The sequence below is a fragment of the Solanum pennellii genome, chromosome 4 (genome assembly GCF_001406875.1).
Source record: "Solanum pennellii chromosome 4, SPENNV200".
In the NCBI taxonomy this organism is placed as follows: Eukaryota; Viridiplantae; Streptophyta; class Magnoliopsida; order Solanales; family Solanaceae; genus Solanum; species Solanum pennellii.
In genome coordinates this window covers 45,731,023-45,741,082 of record NC_028640.1, presented here as the reverse complement: position 1 = coordinate 45,741,082, position 10,060 = coordinate 45,731,023, and positions in this window count along the sequence as shown.

The following is a 10,060-nucleotide window of genomic DNA, read 5'->3' as shown; positions in this document are numbered from 1 at the left end:
CATAAAATTATTCTAGGTTGATACGTTTGCTCATCTAAAATGAATCAAGGCATGTTTAGTTATGTTCGTTGTGTCCCTTCATAAATTGCTTGACTTGGTAAGACAACACCATTTCATAGTAGCATTAGTAGAAGAGAAAATCTTACTCTTCCTAAGGGTAGCTTGCAATAGCATCATAGAATGCTTGCATGGTAGCATGACTTGGTTAGGCCCAACCATTCCATTTATAAATCGGATGGAGAAACAATAACCTTCTTTGAATAGCTTGGACATGCACGATAGTGTGTTTTCCATGGTAGATTGGTCTAGTCTAATATGGAGCTATTCCTTGGTAGTCTAGAAATGATAAATGTAATCATTTATGTATAATTATGTATGATAGACTAAAGTGGTACTTAGTATAGGTAGGATTATGGGGTCTTATATATGCATTGCAAAAGTATGACTTGAAGCTACTTATGAAGTGTTATATTATATGTTGTAGGCTTATCTTGGATTGTTGTTATAGTTTCCTTCCTTTATATGTTTGACTAAAGGTGAAGGTTCCCTTGTATATGAGAATTAACGTAAGGATGAGATCTAAAGATGGTAAGCATTATTATGATGACCTAAAAGTGGTACTTAGTGTGGGTGAGATTATGGGGTCTCATCCATGCATTGCATAAGTATGCTTTGAGGTTACTTGAGAAGTAGTTCTCTTATTTTATAAAGATCTAAGGATTTACTATGCTTATGAACATGATGTATCTCTTATGCTTATGAATTATGCCTTACATTGAATAATGCTTATATTGTGTCGATTTTGAAGATCATGCTTTCTAATATGTTGTTATGCTCTTATTGTATTATGATAGCTATCATATTTAGTACTTTTGTACTAATACATACTCTTCCCTACATTCTCATCAAACGTAGGGTTTGGCGATTTTGAGTTTTATAGTATAGCAAGGATAAGTTCATAGTATAGCAAGGATTGAAGATTTGGTGTGTTCTCATAACATTGAGGATTTGGTCACCTTTAATTTTATGTCTTTCTTTTATGTTGAGTACTATTGTATGGAATGTGTCCAAAAGATATTGATGTTCTAGATGGTTTGAGACATTTTTAACAAGACTTTCGCTTTGCTTTTATAAAGACTTTGATTGTATGAAAAATGTTTTAAAATTTCTGCACTATTATATTATATTATGCTATGATGTTATAAGTGGCTTACATGGAGTCTTTCGGGGTTCTGTGTGTCATGTTATATCTAGGGTTTAACCTTGGGTGACACATACTTTCTGTAGGTTGGACTCGTAAAAAGTATTCTTAGACAAATTTTCTGCATTATTCTTTTCTTTTTGACTTTCAAACTTCTGAGGTGTTACATAAATGGTCGTAGGTAATTGGATTGATTAGCCGTATTTAAGATTTTGGTGAGTTGTCATGGTTCATAGACCTTGGAACCATATGCCTTTCATTGTTTTACGTCATTCTAGTTTTCAGACTTATTTCGTGAGCTAGGTTTTGTCCTAACCACACTTATGATTAGTAGAGGCTTGTTATCAAACTTAGGAGATATTCCACATTTACAATCTTTATACCTAGATTATCTTTATGTCGAGATTCTTTTTGATATTATACTTCCACTTTATATATTATATCAATTTTCTTGTTATCATAGTGTCATGCTTATGTCAAATGACTTGTTTAGAGTCTTTTGAAATTCTATTTGTCATGCGATGTCTAGGTGATAGTTTGGTCCATGACAAAGAGGAAGAGCAAGAGGAAGTGAATTAACTCAATCATCTAGATTTTGTTTTTAGGTATATGTAATCTTTTGTAAAAGAAATAGTTTCAAGTATATTCACTAATGTGTGAAATTCAGGTCACTACAAACTATGACAGTAGACAGTTTGGTACATGACAAAGAGGAAGAGCAAGAGGCAGTGAATCAAATCATTCATCTGGAGTTTCTTTTTAGGTATATGTAATCATTTGTACAAGAAATAGTTCCAAGTATATTAACTAATATGTGAAATTCAAGTCACTACAAACTATGATAGTGGTAGATGAAGATGTAGAGAAGGGCAATATTTAAAGTCCCACGTATTATAAGTGTTTCAACTCAATACACACACACACGCATGCACGCACGCACACCCACACATGCACGCACGCACTTTGATATTTGAGTTTTCAATAAACATGCTATGGTAAGTTATAGAGGAACAGGAATAGGTTCGGGAGGAGGGACGCCTCAGGAAGAAAATGTGAATGAAGTCATAGGTAGAGGAAGAGATATGCTTCAACATAGTCAAACTAGTTCTAAAGCAACATGTAATGACCCGAAAAGTCATATTTAGAAAATTTCATAAAAGTTATAGTTTTGACCCTCCCGATAGTTGTCCCGAGTCATTTATAATTAGTCGGTAAAGTTGATTAAAAAAACTACAGTTATCTAATTAACGAATATATATTAAATAATTTATTGTATTGGTGGTTAATGGGCCAAGTCAAAATATTAAGTTAATACCCTATATCATTTAAAATCTTTTTTTTAATAATAATAATAAAACAAACAGGAAACCTCCCGATTAGGATTTCATAACCTCTGCATAATCAAATCGGCAGTCAAGCTACATCGGTAAGAACTAAATTCTTAAATGATGATTTTGTGTACATGCATAATTGCGAAACTCTTTTATAATTTAAATAATCAGTGGTGAAATAGGGAAAAAAAGAGAAAATTGGCTTTGAAGGGTTATTGTGCACGTGGATTATGGCAATTTGTGTGGACATTTTCTAAAGATGATACATTGTGGCAATAATTAGTATTTAAGTATTTTTCATTGGAAATTATATATATATATGTATAATATAATAATAGGCTAAGGTTGTGTTTATTTTTGTTTGCATTTTGATTTGAGAAAGCGGCTAGTTCACTGTTTTTTTATGTGCTGTGTTTCAAAAGAAATTGTGAGAAACTATGTAGTAAATTAAGTAGTCATAGACATGAAAGCTATTAATTATAATCTTGACGAGTTAACCATTGGAAATCCTAGAATTTTGATAATTCTTTTTGGTGTAATGTATGTCAGTTTAAGATATTAATTCTGAAGGTCATTGGTGGCTTAATGGATTGTTGGGTAGGATTTTGTATTATGGTTACCATACTAAGATCCAAATGTGATATAATAAGATGTGTAATTATAGATAAATATATATACCATAAAACCATGTGGAGCAATAGTTTTGTCGTTATATAAGTTCGATCTGCTCCTTTCCAAAATATGTTGGCTTCATTGTACTTCTAAGAGGCACAGTTTTGAGCTGTGAATAGAATGATTTTCAGTACATATCCATTATCTAGATATTGTGGAAAAAAGTTGCATAAAGATAGGAATCAGTGGAATAGAACTGGTGAGTGGTGACTACTTAATAAAACTTAAATAAATTATAGCTTCATATGGTATATGGAAAGTAGAAAGGCATCTCATTCCAGTTACTTTTAAGTGAAAGCTTTAGGGTTGAAGGCTTGTTGAATCATGGGTTGGAGGAAAAGAGTTGAAAAGAAAGAAAATGGATCATAATTCTGCTACGTAAATATGAATTCTTTCGAGCGTAATTTTTAGATTCTTAATTGTTATATTATGGTTCAAATTTTGATATATTGGTATGTATATTATTTAAATATTGGGTGAATGATATTTTGTGAGTACCATTTAAATAATGATATTGAAAAAGAAAATTAGGATGAAATCCTAGACTTGAAACTTGGAAAATACAATAGTTGAAATGTTAGTTGGCATCGAGAATTACGAACTTGATTATAAATTTGGGGTGAATTTTTAGGCCGAGATTAAACACATAAAAGTGTGAGTGTTGTTAATTCGGAAACCTTATTGTAAATATATACTTGAATAGATTCCATTGGTTCGGAAGCTCAACGGAAAAAGAAGGCTCAAGTCCAAGAGTAATTATTCGATTGACTAAGGCAAGTGGATTTCTAAACCCTTGTTAAGCGTATGAAATTCGTGTATTTCCTTGTGTAGTGTTGAGAATGACTTGGAGACTTGTTGCTTATTTGTTGGTGTTGTATTCCTTGTAGTAAATTGCGCTTTGTTATCAAAATGGTTATCTCCTCGTTCTCATTTAAGCATGTCATTTGCATTGTATCTGAGACATGGTTGTGGTATGAGGATGTACCATTTCGAGGGTCGTATCGCGCTCCGCAATAGTTATTATATTTCGAGGGACGTATTGCGTGACGCGAAGGTTACTGTTATCGAGGGTCGTGTCGTGTGCCGCGACAGATGCATGGACAGATATGTCCCCCATGGGTCCGGGACTGAGAGACAGCGGGAGTGTATTGTTAAGAAAGGCATGCATCACTATATTTGACATTGCATCTCATGGCATTGCACATTTTATTATTGATGAACTTGAACACGTATTTTGCTAATCTTGTGATTGTTTCTCTATGAAGGTTGTGATGGTTGAATATTGAGTTGTTATTGAGAATGTGTAAACTGATAGAGTGTGGTTATTGAGTTGTGTGTTTGGTAAACTGTAAACTGTTAGGCTGTAGCGTGGAAGTTTAGATAGGGTGTAAGGAGTACCCGTATTTTGTTCACTTAACTTGTGTTTAGAGGTTTGCTTGTTGGGTACCGCATGGTTTGGTACTCACCCCTTGCTTCTACAAATTTTTGTAGGTTACGAGCCCGGATCTTCGTGATACCTGTCATTTTTTTTGTTTCCAAGGCATCTTGTAGAGGGTTGTGAGGTAGCTGCTTGTCATCTCAGCGAACTTTCCTACTGCAGTTTATGACTTTGTTTTTACTTGAAAGACAACTTCATTTTAGACTTCTATTTTATTCCAATTCTAATATTTACATTAGAGGCTTGTGCACGTGACAACCTGGTTTTGGGGATTGAATTAATTTGACTTGGTTTCATAATAGAAATTGTTGTTGGATTGTCATTTACTTCCGCACTTTGTTAGATATTGAGTTTTAGGTTGACTTGTCTTGGTGGGATAAGACGAGTGCCATCACACCCATTTTTGGGTCGTGACAAAATTGTATCAGAGCCCCAGGTTCATAGGTCTCACATGTATACAAGCCGAGTCTACGTAGAGTCTCAAGGATCAGTATGGAGACGTCTGTACTTATCTCTGAGAGGCTATAAGGATTACTAGGAAACTTCCTTTTATTCATTCTTTCTCATCGTGCGTAGTCACCTTTTTTAGTACTGAGTTATTGTATACTCTTTTGACAGATGACGAGGACTAGAACTAATGTTACTGGTGGTAGAGGGGAGTCAGTTGTTGAGGCCCCAGCTAGAGGTAGGGGTAGATCTCGAGCTAGAGGTTGTGCTAGTAGTACGACAGTAGCCAGAGGTCATGGACGTGGAGCAGCACCAGTGAGAGGTCGTACTAGAGAGGTCTCTACAGAACCTCAGGTTGATGGCAGAGAGGACCAGGTTCCTCCAGATCCTGTAGTCACACCCTTGCTTCAGGATTCACTATTGAGGGTGTTAAGTGTGCTAGAGGGCTTTTCTCAGGGTGGTGGTGCGACTACCACACCACATGACTCTCGTACTAGAGAAGGGGCTCAGACCCAAGAGCAGCAACAAGCTCCAGTTGTTCAGGATGCGGTGGGGAAACTACCAGTAGATCCCGCGGTTCAGAATGATGTTGCACCAGCAGTTGGGGGTCAAGTTACATCGATGGTGCGTAGGTATGAGAGATTTCGAAAGATGGACCCACTTCAGTTTCAGGGTGGGAAGAGCGAGGACGCTCATGAGTTTCTAACTACCTGCCGAGAGTTACTAGAGGTGATTGGATTAGCTGAGTCACATGGGGTTCGATATGCTACACTCCAGCTTCGTGGACAAGCGAAAGACTGGTGGAGGACTTATTAGGGGGTTTTGCCAGTTTAATCTCCTCCAGTGACTTGGGAGCAGTTTGCTAGTGCATTCCAAGATCGTTTTATCCCATGGAGCGTGAGAGAGAAGAGTCGCTTGAGGTTTGAGAGTCTGAGATAGGATGGTTTATCGGTTACAGAGTATGAGGCGCATTTTTGCCAGTTGTCTAGGCATGTGTTGGCCATTATTCCAAATGAGATAGAGAGGATCCGCAGATTTGTGAGGGGATTGACTTTCTCTATCAGGTTAGCTGTGTTTCGGGCATCTAGGGAGGGGGCTTCTTTCTAGTCCATTGTGAGCGCCGCCAAACAGGTGGAATTGATGGAGCGAGAGGAGTTTGGGGACCCTAAAAGGGCCCGTATATCAGGCTAGTTTCATGGTGTCTCATTTGTAGGTAGGGGATCACAGAGAGTGAGTGGTTCTTTTCATCAGCGAGGACCTATTCATGCATCTATGCCGAAATTTGTGGGTGTCCAGACATCTAGGGGTTCTTATAGCCCGGGTCAGGGCTCGTACAGTTCACAACAGCGACCTACAGGGCGAGGAAATTATAGTGGGTTTTCAGGGTCCACACAGAAGTTTCCAGGTCAGAGATTTTGTTTTATTTGTGGAGATCCCAATCACCTAATGCGGCAGTGTACTTCTCAAAGGGGTCGTGATGGGCCTCGACCTAATTCTTCACTCCAGACTAGACCACCAGCACCACAGGGTAGAGGTCGTGGCAGAGTTCAGTCAGGTAGAGGTGATAGAGTTTCTATTAATGGTGTTGCAGCTCCGCAGAGTGGGGGTAGAGGTACCACCCAGGATGGAGGTGGACGAGGAGGCCACTGCTATGCTTTCCCCGAGAGACCTGAGGTGGAGACCTCTGATGTTGTTATTACATGTATCATCCCAGTATGCCATCGACCTGCGTCTGTGTTGTTTGATCCAGGTTCTACATTCTCTTATGTGTCTACATATTTTGCTGCTAAATTTGATATGATATGTGATAGCATGACTGTACCTATTCGTGTTTCTACACCCATGGGTAAGCCCTTAGTGGTGGATCGAGTGTATCGATCCTGTCTTGTTTCTTTGGCTGGGTATGACACTTGGGTAGACTTAATCATTCTTGGGATGGTAGACTTTGATGTTATCTTGGGTATGGATTGGCTTTCTCCTTATCATGATGTCCTTGATTGTAATGCTAAGACTGTGACTTTAGCCATGCCTGGTGTTCCGAAGGTTAAGTGGAAGAGTGTTAGTGGTTCTTATCCTAGCAAGGTCATCTCTTTTATCCGTGCTCAGAGATTGGTGGAGAGGGGGTGTTTGTCTTATTTAGCTTTTATTCATGATACTAGAGTTGAACCACTTCCTATGGACACTGTTCCCGTGGTTCAGGAGTTTCTCGATGTATTTCCTTATGATCTTCCAGGTGTTCCTCCCAATAGGGATATCAATTTTGCTAGTGATTTAAAGCCAGGCACTAAGCCTATTTCTATCCCTCCATATCGTATGGCCCCAACAGAGTTGAAATAATTGAAGGATCAGTTGCAGGATTTATTGAGTAAGGGTTTTATTCACCCTAGTGTATCACCTTGGGGTGCCCCTGTATTGTTTGTGAAGAAAAGGGATGGGACTATGAGGATGTGTATTGATTACAGACAGTTGAACAAAGTAAAAGTGAAGAATAAGTATCCTCTTCCGCGTATTGATGACTTATTTGATCAATTACAAGGAGCATCATTGTTCTCTAAGATTGATTTGAGGTCTGGGTATCATCAGTTGAAGATTAGGGCATCAGATATCGCTAAGACAGCTTTTCGGACCCGGTATGGGCATTATGAGTTTCTAGTGATGTCCTTCGGATTGACTAATGCCCTGCAGCATTCATGGAGTTGATGAATTGGGTGTTTCGACCATACCTTGATTCTTTTGTGATTGTTTTCATCGGTGACATCTTGGTTTACTCCAAGACTGAGGAGGACCATGTACGACACCTGAGGATTGTACTTCAGACGTTGAGAGAAGAGAAGTTGTATGCCAAGTTGTCAAAGTGTGAGTTCTGGCTTACTTCTGTGACATTCTTGGGACACATGGTGTCCAAGGAGGGTATTAGAGTAGATTCGTCCAAAATTGAGGCAGTTAGAGGTTGGACGTGACCTACTTCACCTACTGAGATTCGGAGTTTTGTGGGATCAGCAGGCTATTATCGACGATTTGTTCAGAGTTTCTCTACTATTGCAGCTCCATTAACTAGATTGACTTGACAGGATGTGCGTTTTCAGTTGTCTGATGAGTGTGAGCAGAGCTTTCAAAAACTCAAGACTTTGTTGACTTCAGCTCCTGTGTTGACTCTACCTGAGGAGGGTCTAGACTTTACAGTGTATTGTGCTGCTTCAGGAGTTGGTTTGGGTGGTGTGTTGATGCAGAAGTGGAAAGTGATTGCCTATGCTTCTAGGCAGTTGAAATCCCATGAGAAGAACTACCCTACTCATGATTTGGAGTTGGCGGCTGTGGTATTTGTACTTAAGTTTATGGCGTCATTATTTGTATGGGGTGCATTGTGAGATCTTCACTGATCATCGGAGTCTTCAGTATATCTTTAGTCATTGGGATTTGAACTTGAGGCAACAGAGATGGCTTGAGTTGTTGAAGGACTATGATGTGACCATTTTGTATCATCCAGGAAAGGCCAATGTTGTGGCCGATGCTTAGAGTAAAAAGACTCATAGCATGGAGAGTCTTGCATCTCTTAGTGTTGAGGAGAGACCATTGGCTAGATATGTTCAATTGTTAGCTAACAGTCTTGTCCGATTGCAGATATCAGAGGAGAGTGATGGGATGATTGTTTTTATTGAGGCTCGATCTTCTTTAGTCGAGCAGATTCATGCAAACCAGTTTGATGATGAAAAATTATGTCTCATTCGAGACAAAGTATTGAGTGGGGAAGCTAAGGAGGCTGTCCTTGATTCTGATGGNTCCTATAGCTATTTTGGATAGACAGATTCGAAAGCGTAGGACCAAGGAGATTGCTTCAACAAGAGTACAGTGGAAGCACCGATCGGTGGGAGAGGCAACATAGAGTCGGACATGTGTGCCAGATACCCTCAGAGTTTTTAAAATTCAGGTACTTTCTTTCACTTTGTGTTCGAGGACGAACATGATTTTTAGTGGTGGATAATGTAATGACCCGAAAAGTCATATTTAGAAAATTTCATAANTGATTTGATTAGATTGATTCTTGAGGAGGCACATTGTTCTCGGTATTCCATCCATCTGGGAGCGGCGAAGATGTATCATGATCTGAGTCAACATTAATGGTGGTGTGGGATGAAGAGGGATATTTCAGACTTTGTTTCGAGGTGTTTGACTTGCCAGCAGGTCAAGTGTGAGCACCAGCGGCCCGGGGGTGTATCTCAGAGGATGCCTATTCCTACTTGGAAGTGGGAGCNCGATAGTTGTCCCGAGTCATTTATAATTAGTCGGTAAAGTTGATAAAAAAAACTACAGTTATCTAATTAGTGAATATATATTAAATAATTTATTATATTGGTGGTTAATGGGCCAAGTCAAAATATTAAGTTAATACNTTGGGTTTGCCTACCACAGTGGTTGGTTATGATTCTATTTGGGTTGTTGTTGATAGGCTGACCAAGTCTGCCCACAGTCAGATTGTGCGACTACATAGAGTTCCAAATTCTATCATATCGGATTGGGGTTCACTATTTACTTCTCATTTCTGGAAGGCATTACAACATGGTCTGGGTACTCAGTTAGANTGATTAGGATTTCATAACCTCTGCATAATCAAATCGGCGGCCAAGCTACATCGGTAAGAACTAAATTCTTAAATGATGATTTTGTATACATGCATAATTGTGAAATTCTTTTATAATTTAAATAATTAGTGGTGAAATAGGAAAAAAAAGAGAAAATTGACTTTGAAGGGTTATTGTGCACGTGGATTATGGCAATTTGTGTGGACATTTTCTAAAGATGATACNAATGGTCAATCTGAGCGGACAATTCAGGTATTGGAAGATATGCTTCGAGCGTGTGTGATCGATTTTGGTGCTAGATGGGATCAACATTTACCATTAGCGGAGTTTGCCTATAATAACAGTTATCACTCTAGTATCCAGATGGCCCCATTTGAGGCGTTGTATGGAA